This window comes from Mesoplodon densirostris, chromosome 14 (genome assembly GCF_025265405.1).
Source record: "Mesoplodon densirostris isolate mMesDen1 chromosome 14, mMesDen1 primary haplotype, whole genome shotgun sequence".
Classification (NCBI taxonomy): Eukaryota; Metazoa; Chordata; class Mammalia; order Artiodactyla; family Ziphiidae; genus Mesoplodon; species Mesoplodon densirostris.
In genome coordinates this window covers 20,066,555-20,085,260 of record NC_082674.1, presented here as the reverse complement: position 1 = coordinate 20,085,260, position 18,706 = coordinate 20,066,555, and the positions used below count along the sequence as shown (strand labels likewise).

At 57.9% G+C, this 18,706-nt stretch overlaps 1 protein-coding gene across 2 annotated transcripts in view; it reads left to right on the top strand.

The window, feature by feature from the left end:
• Positions 1 to 4,164: 4,164 nt before the first annotated feature.
• The window catches only part of DNMT3A (DNA methyltransferase 3 alpha), a 106,750-nt gene continuing 92,208 nt past the window's right edge, over positions 4,165 to 18,706 (top strand). Inside the window, exon 1 of one of the 2 annotated variants that reach the window (XM_060117986.1) lies at positions 4,165 to 4,235. The gene's annotated coding sequence lies outside the window, so the exon portion shown is untranslated. Of the gene's footprint in view, positions 4,236 to 4,736; positions 4,825 to 18,706 lie in introns of those variants that run through there. The other variant, XM_060117987.1, reaches the window with a different exon arrangement.

Sequence of the window (18,706 nt, the reverse complement as noted above, 5' to 3'; positions counted from 1 at the left end):
CTATGATTTTCTCTGTGAATGAGGATAATGACATTTTATGGGTTACAAAGCACTTCTATTTCCACTCTTTGCCGTAATGCTCACAACTGTGGTGGGCATGAAGAGGTGTCCACTCAGCAGCTTTGGGTCTTTAGGGAGCTAGTTACTGGTCCATGGGGTTCCTAGGAACTGAGCTGACTGGCAGCTGGCTGAGGTTTTAAGGAAGGGATACTGCAATCCTCAGACTTAGGGCTTGCCCAGCCTCTGAAGGAATCCCCCGGAAGCCATGGCCATGCCAATAAGGAGCTGGCCTTCCCCAAAGAAGACCTCTTCCCTGTAGGCCCTCAGGTACAGCCACGGAGGACGATGAGCCAGGTAGATCCTCCCAGGGGACCAGGCCAGGACCCAGCTCCATTGTGGAGAAGTGAGTGAGTCCTGGCTGCCCCACCAGCAGGGGGGACAGGCCACCCCTGTGTGCTCCTTCCCTTCTCCTCTCTTCCAAAGTCAGTCTTCATTGTGGATAATCTATTTTATCTCCACCATCATAGACTTGGTGTTTTGCGGATGGTTAAATTTATAACTTAGCCAACTGTTACAGATAAGAAGAAGCCACATGTAGGCCACTGAGAGGAATGCACATTACTCGGATCCTGACTTCCTTTGGGAAGGAGTGTAAGTGGAGTTTTGGTTGTACATGGTAAAGGTTCTTTATTTTAGAAGGAGCATGTTAAAAATATCTTTTTAGGGACTTCCCTGGTGGCACAGTAGTTAAGAATCCGCCTGTCAATGCAGGGGACACGGGTTCGAGCTCTGGTCCGGGAAGATCCCACATGCCACGGAGCAACAATGCCCATGAGCCACAACTACTGAGCCCACGTGCATCAACTACTGAGGCCCGCACGCCCTAGAGCCCATGCTCCGCAACAAGAGAAGCCACCGTAATGAGAAGCCCACACACCTCAACGAAGAGTAGCCCCCGCTCGCCACAACTAGAGAAAGACCGTGCACAGCAACGGAGACCCAATGCAGCCAAAAAAAAATGTATATATATATCTTTTTATTGAGGTGAAATTCACATAACATTAACCATTTGAAAATGTACAATTCAGTGGCATTTAGTACATTCACAGTGTTGTGCAACCACCACCTCTATCAAGTAGCAGGACCATTTTTGAAAGTGCATGTGTGGGGAAAAAGGTATACGTGGATGCTGGGTGGCCATTGGGTGGAGTGCAATGTGTTTGCCCAGCGCCCCTTGCTTTGGAGAGCAACACTGCCCCTTTTCCATGGGGTACTGGTTGGATCTGTCAATCCCAAAACGACCTCTTGCATCCACTTAAGGGGGGGGCACGTGATCCACGCTATCCCACAGGCTGTAGAACCTGGTTCAGAGTGGGCTTGTGACTAGTCACAACAATTGAAGTAACCCTCAGGACTTTTTGGCTAGGGATGGCACTGTGAGTGAGGGTGACAATGAAGCACACAACAGGACAACTGTGTCTCAGATCTTGAGGCACAGGGGTTGGGGGGGTGTTGTTAAAGGCCATGGAACCTCATGTCCTAGAAGCATTAAGGAGGTTCCTGAAGCAAAGGAAATTATGTTCTTCCACTGGGGCTCTAAGTTGGGAGAGTGTGAACATGAGACAGCTGCCCACCATCTTGGAGTTTGTTTAAAGTAGGCAGAAGTGCCAACGTAGTGGGAAGCAGACAAGAGTGATGGAGAGAGAGCCAGCTCTGGAGCTGGCACTTGAGTCCCTGGATTTACCTGTGCCTGAATCCCCAGCCCTGGTCTTCCCAGTTGTCTAAACTGTATACTACTTAATCCTTTTGTTTGTTTAAGGTGGTTTAGGCAGGATCCTGTCACTTGTTTGTTACTACAGATGACCGATACTGCCCTAGCATATCCTGACTGATACTGCCCCTCACCCTACATGATCTAGGATCCACCAGGATACTGGTTGGGCCACAGTGGGCCAGACAGAAGTGATGGAGCTGTAGGAGCCCAAAGGCAAATCAATCTGAGTTGGACCAGTGTGATTTGTGGTCTGAAGGGCCCAGTAGGGTTAGCCAGCATTAATGTGTCTCTTCCTGGGACAGCCTGGAGGGTCCACCTCATGCTGAAAACGCCGAGGCCAGGCTCTGGAACCAGGCCTGTAGCCACACGGTTGCTTCCTACTGGACATGAGCAAACCTCTCAACATGGTCACCTTGGGCCTTTTGACGCCAGCAACACAGACATCTAAGGTCACACATCATGGACTCCCAATGATTTCATCATAAATAGTTCTACTGAACAGGAACTTGCTTTTTTGTTGTTTTTGACTGCACCACATGGCTTGTGGGATCTTAGTTCCCGGACCAGGTGTTGAACCCGGGCCATGGCAGTGAAAGCGCCGAGTCCTAACCACTGGACAGCCAAGGAATTCCCTACTGAATAGAAACTTACAGTTGCCCACTTGACCCTGAAAATTTTGGCTTGTTAAGAGTAACTGTAGGGAATTCCCTGGTGGTCCAGTGGTCAGGACTCTGTGCTCTCACTGCTGAGGGCCCGGGTTCAATCCCTGGTCAAGGAACTAAGATCCCACAAGCCGTATGGTATGGCCAAAAAAAAAAGAGTAACTGTGATGTTTTCAGGTAACTATAATGATTTCAGAGTCAGACGAAACATGCTTTGAATCCTGGCTCTGCCACTGCCCAACTGTGTGGCTTTGACTGAGCCTCAGTCTCTTCATCTATAGAGTGAAGATAACACAAACTACCTCAGAGGGTTGCTAAGGAAAAGTGCCAACCTGGTGCCTGGCGCACAGGAGACACTCAGTAAACTATTGCTGCTATTTGTGGGCAGTATTATACAAGCCCTTAAGGAACGAAGAGGTATGGCAACCATGTTTCTAAACATGGTCCTCCCGTTGGCCAAACTTTAGCGTGTCTGTGGATGCCCATCTTGATGTTGAAAGCAAAGTGGCACAGAACCTGCAATGCACATATTCATTCATCCAAAGCTTATTGAGAACCTACTATGTGCCAAGTGCTGGGCTACAGAGATGACAGAGGTGGTCTCTGTCCTCATGGAAGGAACATCCCAAGTCTCTGGAACTGGCCAGGTGGAGACCACGGAGAGCATGGCCTATCATCAGCGGCATGGGGTGACCACTTGAGTGAGGGTGACAGGGAAAAAGGCCAGGACAACTGTGTAGAGAGCGGCCTCTGACCTTGGGGCACGGGGAGTGGGCAGACTGAAGGACCTGGAAGCATTAGAGGGCTTCTGGAAGGAAATCTCTTGGATGAAAGGTCAGCTCTGTCTCCCAAAGAGTTAGGTAACTGTTCCTGTGACCCTGGAGGGTTGAAGTTGGTGGCAGTGGAGGGAAAAGTACGACTGGTTTCAGCAGTGAGGGCCTGGGTGTCCATAAGTGGGATGGTTGGTGCCTGGGGAAGGGAGCACACCATGTCCTGGGGCAGGGAGCTCAGGGCACTGCCATGTAGCTGAAGCACTGGGTGGAATGGGGGTACACAGTGGCAGATGACTGGTGGAGGTACAGGCAGAAGAAAGGAGCCAGGCTGGGGAGTCAGGGGGCCCAGCACCAAGCCCTAGCGGTGGCAGTTGGGAGAGTGATGAGCAGAGGGTTGGCTGTGCTGATGAAAGTAGACAGAGATGCCCCAAGTCAGAAACCTGGAGCCCTGGAAACTCTGTGGGAAATGAGAACAACCCTCGCGGCAAAGGGGTGAGTAAGCATGAGGGCGGAGTGTAGGTGTGTGCACAGAATCTTAGAGCTGGAAGGGATCTTCAATGTCATTTAGTTCCACCCCCGAGCCATGAAATCTTTCAGTCTTCCACTGACCAACTGAGGACACTCAACTCTACTTGGACACCTCAAGGTACGGGGAACTCACTCCCTTCAAGGGGGCTCCTCCTATAGAGGTGCTCGAGCCTCCCAGACGGCCTCGATAAGCCTAGCGCCCCGACCTTGGTCCTGTTGAGTGGGCCGGCCTCCACTCGGCGGCGGCACCTGGCGGGGGTGGCGGGCGGCGTGGGGCTTGCGGCGCGGATGGGCCGGCGCTGCTGTCCCCAGCCCCAGTGCTGAGGCCGGCAGAGTGCAGTGGGCTCTGGTGGAGGTCGGGAGAACTGCAGGGCGAAGACCGCCGGGGGCTCCGCGGGCTGCCGGGGGGAGGCACTTGACACCGGCCGCGGGAGAGGAGGGGCCGCTGTCCCTGCGGCCAGTGCTGGATGCGGGGACCCAGCGCAGAGGCAGCTCCAGGTAGCGGGGCGCCCCGCGGGGGGAGGGCTGCCGCAGGCCCCCGGCGGAGTGGCCGGGAGAGCGGCCGAGGCGGGGTTCCCGGGCCCAGCGCAGGGTCGGGGTGCAGCGAGGTCCGGCCCTCCGACCCGCAGCGTGCGGGGACCCCACCAGCGGGGGCGTAGAGGCCGGGAAGTCGGGCCGAGGGCGCTAGGACCGGCCGCGCGCCCAGGCCGCTCCCGTCGCGGCGCCCCGGGGCCCCCAAGTCGGCGCTGCCTCCCGGGCCGGCTCCGCAGCGCCAGGGCCGGGGCCAGCGCGGCCGCGGGGGGCGAGCAGCGGGCGGAGGCCTGGGCCCGCGGGCGGCCGGAGGGAGGGAAGGAGGAAGGCGGAGAGAAGGGGTGGGAGGGGGGGACCCGGCGGAGGAGGCGGAGAGAGGGAGCGCGACAGCGAGCGGAGGGAGGGAGCGAGCGAGGCAGGCAGGCGGGCCGGGAGGGAGGGAGGGAGGGCGCGCGGGCGGCGGCGGCGGCGGCGGCGAGAGCAGAGGACGAGCCGGGACGCGGCGCCGCGGCACTAGGGCGCGCAGCCGGGCCGGCCCGACCCCACCGGCCACACGGTAATGAGCGCCGCTGCTGGCGGCCCGGGAGGCCGGCCCGGAGGCGGGCGGGGAGGAGGGGAGCCGGGCGGGGGCCACGGCGGCGGGCAGTGCCCGGCTCGGGGCACGCTCCCGGACCCCCGCAACTCGGCGCCGGGCGCTCGCGGGGCCAGGGCTGCGGGCGGCGACGGCGGGCCGGGCTGGCCGGGGCGGCGCGGGGGATTTGAGGGTTTGTTTATGTCCCCGCGGGCTCCGCAGGCGCCCCCTCCCGTCCCGCCCGCTCCCGGCGCGGAGCCCCCTCCGCGCCCCCGCCCGGCTCCGGGCTCAAGTTCAAGTCTATACAATGCCGCGGGGGGCCTCCTCCGCCGCCGGCCTCAGCCGCGGTGCCCCGCTAGGCGCTGCCGCAGGGGCCCCGGCCTGGCCGCCCCCGCCTTCCGGGCCCTGCCCCCGCCCCCGGGGCCCAACCTGGGGCCTGCGGCCGGGGCGCCGGAGGGCGCGGACCCCGACCCGGAATAATCGGCTCCCGCCGCGGCCCGCAGGGAGCGGGGGAGGGGGGCGGGGGCCGGGCCCCGCGCAGGCTCCGCGGTGGCGGCAGAAAATGGCAGCCTGGCACGACCCGGCCCCCCGCCCCTCCCCCCGGCTCCCGGCCCTCCTCGGCCCGGCGGGGCGGGGGACCCGGGAGGCCCCCGGGGGCGGGCCGAGGGGTGATCGGGGGGCCGGACCGGGGAACGCTGCGCAGCGATCTTCCTCCGGCCACCTGTGGCTGGGGGAGCGGGGTGCCAGCGGATCTGGGAGGGGCTGCGGGGGTGGGGAGAGTGCCACTTGGGGGGCACACCTCTCCGCGGAGAGTCGGGTGGCGCGCGGGGGGGACGTCGTGCCTGGCTCCTCCCTGCCCCCGCCGCGGGCCGTGGGAGCCGGGGCGGCGGCGGCGGCGGCGGCGGTGGCGGCGCCGCAGTGTGGGGGCGGGGCGGGGGCGGGCGAAGATCCCGGGCCGGGGCCGCGGGGGCCGGAAAACGCAGGGGTGGGAGCCGCAGGGCTTGGGCCCGGAGCGTGGCTGGTGGGGACGCCCCGGGTCGCCCCCTGCAGCAGCACCCACCCCCCTGCACACACTCAACACGCACGCGGACACACTCACGCACACGCACCCCCGCTGGGCCGGTGCAGACGTGTCCTTGAAAGCTTCGCATCCGCACGGTGAAGGACGAGGCCTCGCCGAGGCTGCGGATCGGGGTCTTCGGCCCCACGTCCCAGCGCCCCGGGAGACCCCAAGCTTCCGAGCCGCAGGCGGCCTCGGTCCGTGTCCCGCCCTCACCCCAGCTCCCCTCCCCCTCCCTCCTCCCTCCTCCCTCCCCCTCGGCTCGGACGGAGTTGGCAAGGGTCCAGGGCCCGCCCCCGGCCTCCCCCAGCCCCCCCATCGCTGGGGCCCGCGGCCCTCTGGCTGCCAAACTGCTTTTCGCTTTCCTGGAGGCTCCCTTCTTGGGGGCACCCACTCCCTTCCCTCTCACCCCCATTAGTTCCCCCGTTTCTCTCCATCCCTTCTGTCCTTCCTCCACTCTCTAGTGCAAAGCCAGTTGAGTAGGTGTTGGCCCCTTGGGTGGGGAGTGAGGGGCTCACTGGTTCTCAGGGGCTCTCTTCCCCAGCTCGCGAGAGGAGCCCCCTGTGGTTGCACCTTGACCCAAGATGGCGTCTTGCACCCAGCTGGGCAGCTCTGGCCTGTGTCAGGCAGGGAAGAAGGGCCCGGGCCCAGGCCCCGGAGCCACACAGCTCGCCCCCTCCCAAACCAGAAGGGACAGGAGGCTGCAGGAGAAGAGCCGGCCGCCCTGTGACCCAGCTTGCCCCTTGCTGCCGTGCCCAGAGACTGCCATCACCATCCCTGGGGGACTGTTCAGTCTTCATGTTTCACCCTGGGCTGCCAGCGCTGAACCGGCCTCCTGGGCTGGCGGGCTGCGAAGGGATCCTGGGATCAGGTGCTGCTCCGCTGTGCCTCCTCCCTCCCAGGCAGATGTGACAGCTGCAGCCGGGGAAGCTTTTCTCCTTGGGCGATGCTGGAGAGCTAGGACTGGCCTCTGGGATTTGGGGAGCCCAGCTGTCAGGCGGACCCTCTTTGGGCTGTCCCCTCTGCTGGCAGGGGTCGTTTCCTGGTGGTTTCCTGAGCTGCCTGGGTTTGGAGGCTTGGGCTGTTAGGAGTTCCTGCTAGGTTGCTGGGGCAAGGTGGTCCCCCTCTGCCTCCAGGTCCCGTTGAGGCCCTGGTTGGGCTGTTTGACATGGAGTTCTGTGAAAGCGTGAGTCTGTGTGCGTGTGTGTGCATGTGTGCACATGTGCTGCACGCAGTCAGTGGCCCAGGCAAACTTGTGTGGCGGGTCTGGCACCTGCCCGCCTCCCTTCCCGGGCCCCATTCCTCTGGGCCCTGGCTCCCTCTCCAGTCTCTTGTCCAGCTCCTTGGGGCTTGTCTTCAGCTACTCATCAAATGCACACTTCCTGGCTCGGGTGAACCAAGGCTCTCCTTGTCCTCCTTCCCAGGCTTGTGGGCCTGCAACAGGAAGCCGACCTTAGAGAAGGTGAATTCCTTCTAGACTCAAGGAGTGTGGCCCACAGTGCAAAGGGCTGCCTCCCGCGCCCCCCCCCCGCCCCCCGGCACCGGAGAAGCAGAGAAGAGGACAGCCATGCCATGTGTCAGGGTGTCTGCGGACGGGATTCCTCTGCGGGGTGAGGGTTGGACTGCAGCTTGAAGGTCCATTCCAGCTTTTAAATTCTATGGCTCTGATTCTAGTGGTGGATTTTCAGACCCAGGAGTGGGGGCGGGGTGGTCTCGCCTCACAGCGATAATCAGGAATGGCTTCCAAGGAGAGGAGGCCTGAGTGAGAGCAGGGCCTCCTGGGGGGTGGGGCCTTTGAAAGGAGAGGGTGGTGTGAGGGGTGAGGGCCCTTCAGGAGACAGGTTTGTCACGTCTGACTCCACAGAGAGCGTAAAAGTGCAGCCTCTGGTTAAGCCTTCGCACGTGTGTGTCCTTCTGTAGGTTTACGTGTACACTTGTGTGTGTAATTTCTGAGGTTTCCTCCCTGAGTCCCGTTTGCGGTAAGCTCCTGAGTTCCTTATGGACCTTCTTGAAGCTGAAACTCCAAGCTTCTCATCCTCTCTTGGTCTCTCTGGTGACCAGCCCCCATCCCGGAGCCCACCCAGAGTCATCGCATTAGAACAAGACATGCTCCCAGGGCTTTTCCTAGCACAGTCACACATCACCGCCATTGGGCCTCTGAAAAAGCCTGCAAGGGAGACAGACAAGCTATAAAATACTTGCCCGGGGTGACCTGGCTGGGAAGAAGCGGGGCCAGGCCTGCCCTCTGGGGAGCTTAGACTGTCTCCTGCTCCAGCTCTCCCGGGCTCCTGCACTGCGTGTTGGTCTCTCCTCTCAGTTTGTGGTCTCCACGGGACCTTGCCCTGGCCGCCTCTGGTCCCCCATCAGACATTTTGTGGGGTTTCCATGAGTGTCTGCTGGACGTCTTGTGTTTGCGTCCCTAACCTCCCCCGAGTGGCAGGTTTGGTGGCCCGGCTCTCTTCTGCTTGCTGCTGCTCTGCCTTCCCCGAATAGCCATCGCCTACTTATAGGCCAGTTCCTTAGGCTCAAGCCCCCCCTGAAAAACCTAAATTCTTTCCCGGACTCCATCAAGGCTCCTTTTTGTGGGAACCAGATAGAAAGGGGACTCAGAGCAGTCTTGCCAGCTCTCCGATGGCCATCCTCGGCCTGAAACGTTACCGTTAGAATCCAAGCCCTAGAGTTTAGGGTTGAAAGAGAACGTGAAGCTCTGAGAACACCTGGAGCTAGGTTGGGGGCTGTTTGGTTGTGGAGCCAGGCCCGGTTTCTTCCAGGGCTGGAAGTGCTACCCAGAGCCCGAGGCCGGAAGGGCCAACTGTGTGCCTGTCACATGCTCCCCTCCCTCGGCACTTCCTGCCACCTTCCACTCTCTTGAGCCTGGGGTCCCTGACTTGGTGCCCGTGTCCTCTTCCCCCATCCCATGCCCCATTGATAGTTGAGTGTGTCTCTGGCCTCTAGCTTGGGAACAGGCAACAGTCAGGGCCACGGGATGGCCTGTGGGAATTATTTCCACTTCCATTCTGGTGTCTAATGGATGGTAGTGCCGGTCAGGAGCCCGGCTGCCCTTGGAGGCTGGGCCTCTCTGTGAGCCTGTGCATTTTGCTGCTCCTGAGCAGGGCTTTAATAGTAAACGAAAGGTGCCAGATTCCTTTCCCCTCAAATCTTGAGGGCTCGTTTTCAGTCATTTCTCTCTTTGACTCTCTTCCCTTAAGAAAAACGTACCAAATCCGAGATCCGTGCAGTGTTGGAGATTCGCGTGTGTGTCTCCAAGCCTGCCTCCCCTTGGCTAAGTGTGTGGGCAAGCCAGGGTGTGGTGCACGTGTGTCTGTGCATATTTCTGTGTACGCGGCGTGCAGCCGCATGGGGACAGAGAGCCTGGACGTGAGCTTGCACATGAGCCTGTCTCAAGGCAGCCGAAGGCAGGGCCCCGGAATCAGAAGGAGCGGCGTTCGGACGCTTCGCAGTTATAGGATCTGGGGCAGCGCAATTTCTCTGAGCCTCCCAGTTTCCTCACCTGTAATGTGGAAACAAGACCAAGCGCTACACATAGGTTGTTGTAAGGATTGGCTGAGATGATGCCGGTTCCGCTCTTAGCAGAGTGCAGGCGCTCAGCGTCAGCGTGAGTAGCGTCATCGTTTGGGCGGCTCGTGTGGCCTGGCACTGCAGGAAGTGCTCTGTGAAGTCTTGTCCACCTTCCTGCGTCTCTTGCAAAATCTTGGACAGATGAGGAAAGTGCTGATGCTGATTGAAAAATCTTCGGAGGTGGGAGGCTCCTCAGTGCCATGTAGCAGTCTGTTCCAGAGTTTAACAGATCGCATTGTCAACAGGTTGTCTTTGTATCCACCTTAAACCCCTTGTGCTGCAGTTTCAGCTCTTTATTCGGATTCTGTCCTGAGTGCAGTCTGTTTTTTGCCCTGTACCAGGGTCTTGCTGGGCAAGACCCTGTGCTGAGCTTCGAGGGGACACACGGTGAGTTTAGGGTGTGCCCAACTAATTAATGACCACAGACCAAGGTCGAGGGAGAAGGAGAAATAAAACGCTCAAAGGACAGTGAGGTCACAACCAACTGGAGGAATCAGGAAAGGCTTCTTGGAGAAGGTGGCTCCTGTGATGATCCTCAGAACACAGAGACAGGGCTTCCAGACCAAGGAGAGGAAGCCCGACTGTCGGGGATAGGGTGGCTGGAGTGTGGCGGAGACTCCAGGGTGGTGAACAGGGCCTCGGAGGCCAGCCTGAGGCCCCAAGCTGATTTGAGGGGAGTGGGCCCCTGTGCTCTGTAACCCCCGTGTGGCCTGTGGAGTATCGCTTAGAACTTCCCTGCCTGTGGCTGTGAGGGACGGCAGGGGAGACTGAGGGACGAAAGGGAGGGAGGGGAAGGGGCCGGCTGAGCTCATTTGGTATAGGATCTTGATTTCCTTTATGTTCTGTAGACCAGAGCTTAAGAGCTCAGACTTGGAGGGGAACAGAGCAGGGTTTAAATTACACCGACCCCGGAGTGTCGTGGCCATTAAGGGGAACACCAGCGGGGCCAGGTCTCTGTCAGTGATGGCAATCATGATGTGAATGGGCGGAGGAGGGTCCCTGGCCTGGCCTCCCAGAGGTATCCGTGTCCCGTTTTTGCATCCCTTTCCCCAGGCCGAGGCACCCCAGCATCCAGAACATTCCTGTAAGGGCTGCAAGCACAGGGAAAGGGGACGTCAGTGGACCCTGACTCCACCCTGCCCTCTTCCCTCCCTCCTCCGTGTGCAGCTGAACTGAGCCCCCAGCTTGGAGGGGAGGTGCCCGGGCTGGCGGCCATGCCCCTAGGTGTGGCTGCAGGTGTCTGGCAGGCCCCGGCAAGGACAGCAAGTGGGCAGGGCCCGCCAAGCCACATCTCCCTTGCTGATCACATAGCAGGCCTGTCTGGAGGACAGCGACAGGGGGAGGAGGTGTGGACACCTGGGGCTTTCCTAGCTGCATCCCAGCAGGGAATGAAAAAATTTTTTCAACTGTAGCTCAGCAATGCCCACTCCCATCCTGCTCTGGTCCCCTCTGACCTCCAAGGTCTCCCAGCCCTATTTACATCTGCAGTCAGATTCCTATTTTCTCTTTCCTGAGGTCATGGCCCTGCTCACTGCCATCCTTATTGATCTTCCCTCTCTGTTTCTGTTTCAAATGTCAAGGTCATTTTTAATTCTGAGCAGTGGTTAGCTGCCCCCGTTTGGGTGTACAGAGGGGATGGAGGACCATCTCTCACAGCTCGTAACTGGAGGGCTGGAACTTGGGTGTCCTGACTCCTGATCTAGTGCTCTTCCTGCTTTGCGGCTATGTAGACGGATCCAGGGGTCAGTGGGGAAGATGTTCCAGACCTAATAGATCAGCTAGAGCCCGGTGTGCCAGCGGTCCTTCCTTGAAAAGGTTAAAAGATGCTCAGAGGGGACATTATGGGACAGTGGGGTCAGATCGGTGGCTTACTGAGCCATGGGTTGGATGTGGGCCCTATCATGGTGAATGTCTGGGAACGCCTGGGCTGGGAGGCTGGGGGACCTGGGAGCCTGCCTTCCCTCAGAGGTTCCCCAGAGGACACCAGGAGGGGCAGGCGAGGGCGCTCGGACCCATGCCAGGCAGCTGGGATCCTCTGGCACTCCCGCAAGCAGAACCTGTTGGCAAGGAGCTTCTTGAGGAATGGTCCTTTGTGATTAATTTTGTAGATTCTGAAAGGATACCTAAATTTGTGGATAAAGAGGAATCTAATCAGATTCTCCCGGAGGCTTTGAAATGAGATAGGAAGCGTGTCTATTCTGACATGTTAGATGTCCATGATATGGTGTGGGGTTACCCCAATAAGCAGTGTGCAGAGTGTGATCTCATTTTTGTGAAATTCCTTTAAAATACATGTATGCACACTTACAGGCTAGCAAATACTTAGAAAAAGTCACTCTGGAAGGACAACCCAGCAAACGTGTCAGCAGAGTCCTTGCCATTTTACTTTATACACTTTTCGTAACCTTTGCAAAACTGTAAAGGCGCGTGCATTCCTTTCTTAATGACCACAACAAAAATAAAAGCACACTTTTAAAGCTTCTGGATAAGAACTTATAAAAATTTGAATCACCCTTGGGCTGGAAGGGTGGACTCTTTTATAATGGATACAAAACTGGCTTGGAGACCGACAGCAAAGGGTGGGGCTACTCAGGTACTTGTCTTTTCTGGAAGGGTTGCAGGGAGATTTATTGCAGACCCTGAGGTCTCCAAGCGAGGGCCTGGCCTGGTAGGGATTGGGTGAGAGTGGAAAACAGGCAGCTGGCAGCACCCTGGTTCACTCCAGGGCAGCAGACCAAGTTCGCTTTATAGGATGGTGACTGGAAACTCAGTTCTGACCCAGGATGGGAAACAAATCATTGAGGACCTTCCCTGAAGCCTTCAGTCTCGTTGCTGTTGCGACCCAAATGGTCCCAGTGTGGACCTCAGGTGACCCAGCCCTGGCATAGCCTGGGGAGCCCCATGCAGGGAGGACAAAGTGGGGCTTCAGGAGGCCCCGCCAGGGGTGGAGGGGATGCCTGGGAAACTCGTCTGGCATGTGGGCTCAAGCTGTGCCCGCCTCTGTGATCTGGAGGCCCAGGAGCAGGTGGCAGTGGCCCAGGTCACAGGGTGGAGAGGTGAGGAGGGGCAGATATAAATTCCTCTGCCTGTTGCTTCGCAACAGTGCCCACCTCACCCTTCCACAGTCCCGTCCCCTAGCCCCTGCCCGTGGGTGCCATCTTGGAGCTTGCTCTGCCCTCTGAGGCTGCCCCTGTTAAAGACAACAGGAGAAAGGGTATGTGGACTTCTCTGGCCCAGCCCCGCCCCACTCCGCCCCTGGAGTGAGGCAGGAAGATAAATAAAAGGACAGTAGCATGGAAGCAAGCCCAGAGCTGGTCCCTCTGCAGACCGCCCCCTGCCCCAGGCTGCTAGGGGACAGATGTGCAGTGCAAAGAAGTGACTGGGAGGCAGGCAGACCTTGATGTGCATCTCAGCCCTGCTACTACCATAGCTACAGAGGGACCTAAAAGTCTCTGAGCGGCAGGTTTTTCATCTGTGAATCAGGGATGAGAATCGCATTCACATCTTACTGGTATTGCTTGAATCAAATGAAATACTGTGTGAAAACTGTCAGCACTGCGCCCAGCACATAGTAGGTACTCAGGAGGTGTGAGTTCTTTTTCTCTGAGTCGGGTCAGGACAGGGCTGCATGAGGGTGAATCTGGGGACCTGGCGAGATGACCCCGTTGAAGGCCGCCTTGCCTTCCAAGACCCCACAAATGTTGCCCGTCATCCTCATCACCCCTTAGGGGTCGCAGGGCCTCCAGCTCCTTTGTAAAGCCACGATTTGGCTGGTTGATCTCTGAGTGCTCCAGCCAGCCCTGGCCATCTGATCTCTGGGCCTTGAATCTTGATGTACTTCCATCAGTTTCCTGAGAGTCCATGCCCAGTGGGGACCCAGTAGGTCCCCCAAGCCCTGGGCCCTCGCCCTTCCTGCCCTCTGCTCTCTTTGGGTCCAGAGCAGGCAGTGGCCTCTCCTCTGGTTGCTGGGCCTGCTGGCAGGGCTGGCTCTGCCCCCTGGCCCACAGGCATGGGAGGGTCTTGACCACAGCCGGGCCTGGCAGCTGGCACACAGCAGTGGTTCCTAATGGTTTTATTACCAGCAACAATGTGGTGCTTGTTGCCATCCTCTCACAGGCCTGTGGTTCCCAGCCCAACTAGTGGTGGCCTGAGGGCCTGCCTGGTACTGGAAGCTCAGCTGGAAAGCCCAGTGGGGCAGGGCAATTGCCTCTGCATTTTCTTTTGTCAACACCCTCTGTGCAGCCTGGACTCTGAGATAGCGTGGTGATATGCTGGGGCCCCAAGTTGGTAGGACTGGCAGCTCTTGAGTTTTCTCTCCAGGGGGCCCTTGCCTCAGATTCACAAATATTGTTTATCTATTCATTTATTAAAGACCTACTATGTGTCGGGCACTGGCTACAAAGATAAAAGAGACTGAGCTGGTCCTCAAGGACCCCGCAGGGGAGATGAGAGTCTGGCAAGGTGACCATTACGTCGTAGGTGGGTGGAGAGAGCTCTGCAGCGTGAACCTGGAGCATTACGGGGGCTCAGAGAAGGGACGTCTCATTCAAGGGGGGAGGGAAGAGCAGGAAAGGGTTTCTAAAGGAGGTGAGGCTGGAGCTGAGTCTCAAAGCGTAGGGAGCAGTTAGCCAGGGAGTCCAGGGCATTTTCTCCCTTGATGTGGCGGGAGTGATGGGATATGGGAGATCATGGGATGTGAGGCTGGAGGGCTGGGCCGAGCTGGACCGGGGAAGGCCGGGATGTTACCCATTCATCGCCGTTGGCCTTGGAGTAACGTGCCCATATTTGCGTCTGAGAAAGATCATCCTGGGGCATCAAGGAGGAGAACTTGGGCAGCTGAGGCTGGGGGCGGGGAGCCCAGGCAGGAGGCTGGTGCCGGACTCCAGGGGCGCAGCAGTGCGGGCGTGGAGGAGGGCTGCTCTGTGAGGCATTTAGGTGGGAGTGACTGGGTGATGGAGAGGGTGAGGGGAGCTGGCTCAGCCCGCCGCGTGGGTGGAGGTGCCATCCGTTGAGAGGGCTCGGCTGGAGGGAGTCTGGGAGAGATCTTCCCGTGGGAGGCAGGACTAGAGTTGGGACTTGAGGGTGGTTAGGATTTGTGCAGGCGGAGCCTGGGCTGGGCCGGGCTTGCCGAAGAGGGAGGGCCTGTGTCACCAGGCCTGGATGTGGGGACCCAGGAGGGCGCAGGGTCCAGGTGATGGATTAGAAAGGCAGGTGCATTTTATTCCGTAAGTGGTAGCAATCCCTGCAGATTTCTAAGGACGGAAGTAACTTAACCAGGCATTTGTACCACATACATTGGGCATACTGATGTTTGGGGGCTTGAGCCGGGGCTTCTGCTTCTTAGGTGCTCCCCCGAAAGATGAGCTGCAAGGCCTAGACCCTGTCCTTCAACTCCCCGCTGCACAGCCTGGGGCGAGTGTCATCACCCTCTGACAGTGGTATGTGAATTGCGAAGCTGACATCCGCCCTGGGTTTAGAGGCAGGTCTGCCCGTGTAGGAGGGGATAAGATGGGCACAGCAGTTTTGGTAAACAAACAGAAAAGAAACAAAAACTGTTTCTCTAAAGTAGAAATATGAGTCTTTCGTGTGTCACAGGAAGAGCTGTTTCCAAAGAATTTCTAGAAAAATGGCGTGAACCAGGTCAGCATCACTGAACCCGGGCAGAGGCAAGAGACGGCGTGGCATTGTGCCAGGGCCACCAGGCTTGGCGCTGAACAGACAGTGGTTTCACCTCGGCCCTGCCACCTCCTAACCGAGTCCTCCTCGGGAAGATCGCTTAACCTCTCTTAGCCTCAATTTTGCCGTCTGCAAAGTGGAGGCAACCTTCCAGACTTGTGTCATTTGTTTGTCTGTTTGTTTGTTTGTTTCAAACACTGCTTCTTGCCCTAAACTTGGATATTTTATGTCACGTGTCTTTTAAAAGAATCCTTCTACAGTTGGCCTCGCTGGTATTTGAGGATTAAAATTCAGCTGTGCCTGGTCCCTGTCTGGCGCTGAAGAGACACAGCCCCCCACCGCTCACACCCTTCTTCCCGTCTCACATGCCAAGTTTCCTCTTGCTCTTTGCCTCCCGAGAGGCCTGACCCCCCCAGTGGGTTTTGAGTTCCATGTTCCTGGGAAGCTCCACTTATCATGTTCCTTTGACACTCTTGTTCCCCAAACCTGGGTGACCCCAGTGTATTTGAAGAGCATCTTCTGAGCTAAATGGGAACTAGGGGAGGAGGTCAGTTCCTTGTCTCTTTTTAATGGAGGGGAGCGGAGGGTCTGTGCAGAGCTGCCCATGGCTGTGTGGAGAGCAGAGGATGAGGGAGGGAGAGGCTCTGACCCATCCAGGGCCCGGGCAGACCACGGCTAGGACCTTGCCCAGTAGCTGGCTCCTGTGCCAGGGAAAGGGGTGCAGGGCCCTAGTGGAGTCTGGGAGATGATCTCGGGGTGACCTCGGTCTGGATGGGGAGGCCAGCTTCCTCTGTGATCGGGCACACGTGGTGGCCATTGGTCTGTTTTGTGGCCCCTGTGACATGCAGCCATGACCACGGGGAGACCTTGGAGGCATCTCTGCTCTCCGGAGGAGGCTGGGTGGGAAGCTAGCTCCTCAGCGGGGGCTCCTGTGGAGGTAGCGTTGGCGAGAAGGCCTGGGCCGGAGTCAGGCTGTGCCTGGCTGGGGGTAGGGTGGGTGGGGACCACTGTCAACTTGAGTGCGGAAACCAGTGATTCCCTGGTTGGTACAGACTTGCGCTTGTACCCCTGTCACAGGGGCACCCTCTGGAAGCTGGTGTGTGTGGACCGAGGGTGTGGTGGTGTAATCACACGAAATGTACAGCATAATTAATCCGGCATACCCTTAATGGTATGCATAATGGTGCTGCATGGTAACTAGGTGTAAATGGTAAGCAGTTCACATAAATGTTTTTGTAATTGGTATTAATTTTGCAGAGGCAAACTAAGTTTATGTGGTTTCTTCTTGCTCTGTTAGTTTTCTAGCACAGGCAATTCCTAGCCCTTGGAGGAGTTCTACGGCAAATGTTTGTTGGTAGGGCAATGTTTTGTATTTTCTCTCAGAACAATGTTATGAATGGTTATGAGGTTCCCAAGCTGGTTTCCAAATGCCTCTTTGGCCCACACTTTAGGTGAAACGTGCGACGCGTATGCGGGGAGGCCTCGCCTGGGATCCTCCTGCTTCAGGTTCCTGGAGCCTGCCTCTGTGTGTGTGTGTGTGTGTGCGCGCACACACACATACATGTCTTTCTGCATGTGTCTGTGTCTGTGTATGTGAGTGTGCCCGTGTGGGTCTGTGTCTGTGTCTCTGTGTGTGCCTGTGACCCCTGAGGCCACAGTGGCAGGTTAAGGGTGCTGGTAAAGAGGTTATTTATTCTGGTTGCGAAGGCCCTTGCTCTGGGGGATTAGGGGAGGCCTCGCGGCATTAGCTGGGAGAGAGGACACTGGGTCAGGCCACAGCAGCCGTTCAGGAGCCAGCGAGAGCCATTCCTGGGCGTTGTCTGAAGTGAGAGTCTAGGTTTCTTAAGGACACTTTACTGGCCTTTCACCCTAATTAATGACATACTTTTTTTTTTTGAATTTTTGCATTTAATTTTATTTATTTTTTTATACAGCAGGTTCTTATTAGTTGTCCATTTTATACATATTAGTGTATCTATGTCAATCCCAGTCTCCCAATTCATCCCACCCCCACCCCCACCCCTGCCGCTTTTCCCCCTTAGTGTCCATACGTTTGTTCTCTACATCTGTGAATGATGTACTTTTTTAAAAAATTCATATTTATTGAGCGCCTAGCATGTGCCAGGTATCATGCTAAACACTCTGCTCAAATTCTCTCATATCTTAAAATAGACTCAGGAGGTAAGGACTCTTATTGTGTGGTTTGGTAAAGTGTGGCCTGCGTCTGAGCGGCAGAGGTTTGAGGTGGGTTCCGGCTGAGCCCCCTTAGGGCTCAAGGGCTGGATGAGCTGCACCAGGGCCCCCGGGCCAGAGGCTAGTGATTCTGGGATGTGCTACCCAGAGTCCTGGGTTCTTCCTCCTCTCGGGCCCCCTTGCCCCCCTGCAAGTGGATTGGTTTCGGTTGGGGCAGAGGGTGAGGAGAAAGCAACACAGGGAGCAGCAGGTGGTTCTGAAAGCAGTAGGCTCTTTCCTGCACTCCTGGGTGGGCAGGGGCTGTGCTCCAGCAGCAGCTCCCAGACCCTTGAAGGCTCTCTGGGGGACCTCTCAGTTTGGGCCCGGGAGGGGGTCAGCTCTGTGGCCTGGGAGAGTGTGAGAAGGTGCGGGCGGGGAAGCATCGCACGGATGGTGTGAGGAGAGAGTGGTCCCAGGCAAGCCGGGGACCAGCTTCCAAAGGCCTGGGCGGGTGGGAGGCCGGCTGTCCCCGCTTCCCGTGGTTCACAGACACCCTGACCTAGGTCCCTCACGACACCAGGCACCCTGGGCATCTGGGGGCTGGCTGAGCCTGCGGACCCCGTAGCAGGTGCACGTCCTGGCCTGGGGCAGGTGGAGCAGGGCCCTTCCCGTTGGCGCACTGCCTTGGGGAGCTCTGGCAAGCGACCCCTAGAATGGGCTTGTGGGGGTCCCTCGAGGCACCGCAGCGCCGTGCTGGCGATGTTGCGGCTGCCTGGGAGTGATTTCACCCCGTTCTCTCTGCCTCAGGGGTCAGGCGGAGCTGGGAGACCGGGGAGGGCGGGTGGCAGAAGAGCGGGGCGCAGGACATGACTCTGACCTCATCTGTTTTGGGAAACACATCTGTCTACACGAGAAAAGCCAAATGACCACACAGCAAACTGGTTACAGATCCCTGGGAGGGCGGTTGAGGAGGAGTGGTAGGGGGTGGGGGTCCTGAGGGGTGGGGAAGGGGGCTGGGGGCCCTCCGGAAGGAGCCCCCCTCGTGGAGGAGAGAATGCTGTGAACGTAGACACAAGCGTGTGGGAACGGGATGTGAGCTGGGGGTCTGGAAGGATGGAGTCAGCTAGGCGAGGTGGGGGCCAGGTCAGAGCGGTAGGCTGAGGCCAGACTCGGAGAGCCAGCGGTGTAGAACCAGACCAGAGTTCAGATCTTACAGTGTGTGAAAATCACTGGCATCATCGGGTTTTTAAAAATAACAGCTTTATCGAGATATGATTCACATACCATCCAATTCGCCCGTTTAAACTATGCAGTTCGATGGTTTGTAGTACATTCACGGAGTTGTGCAACCATCACCACAATTTCAGAACATTTTCATCA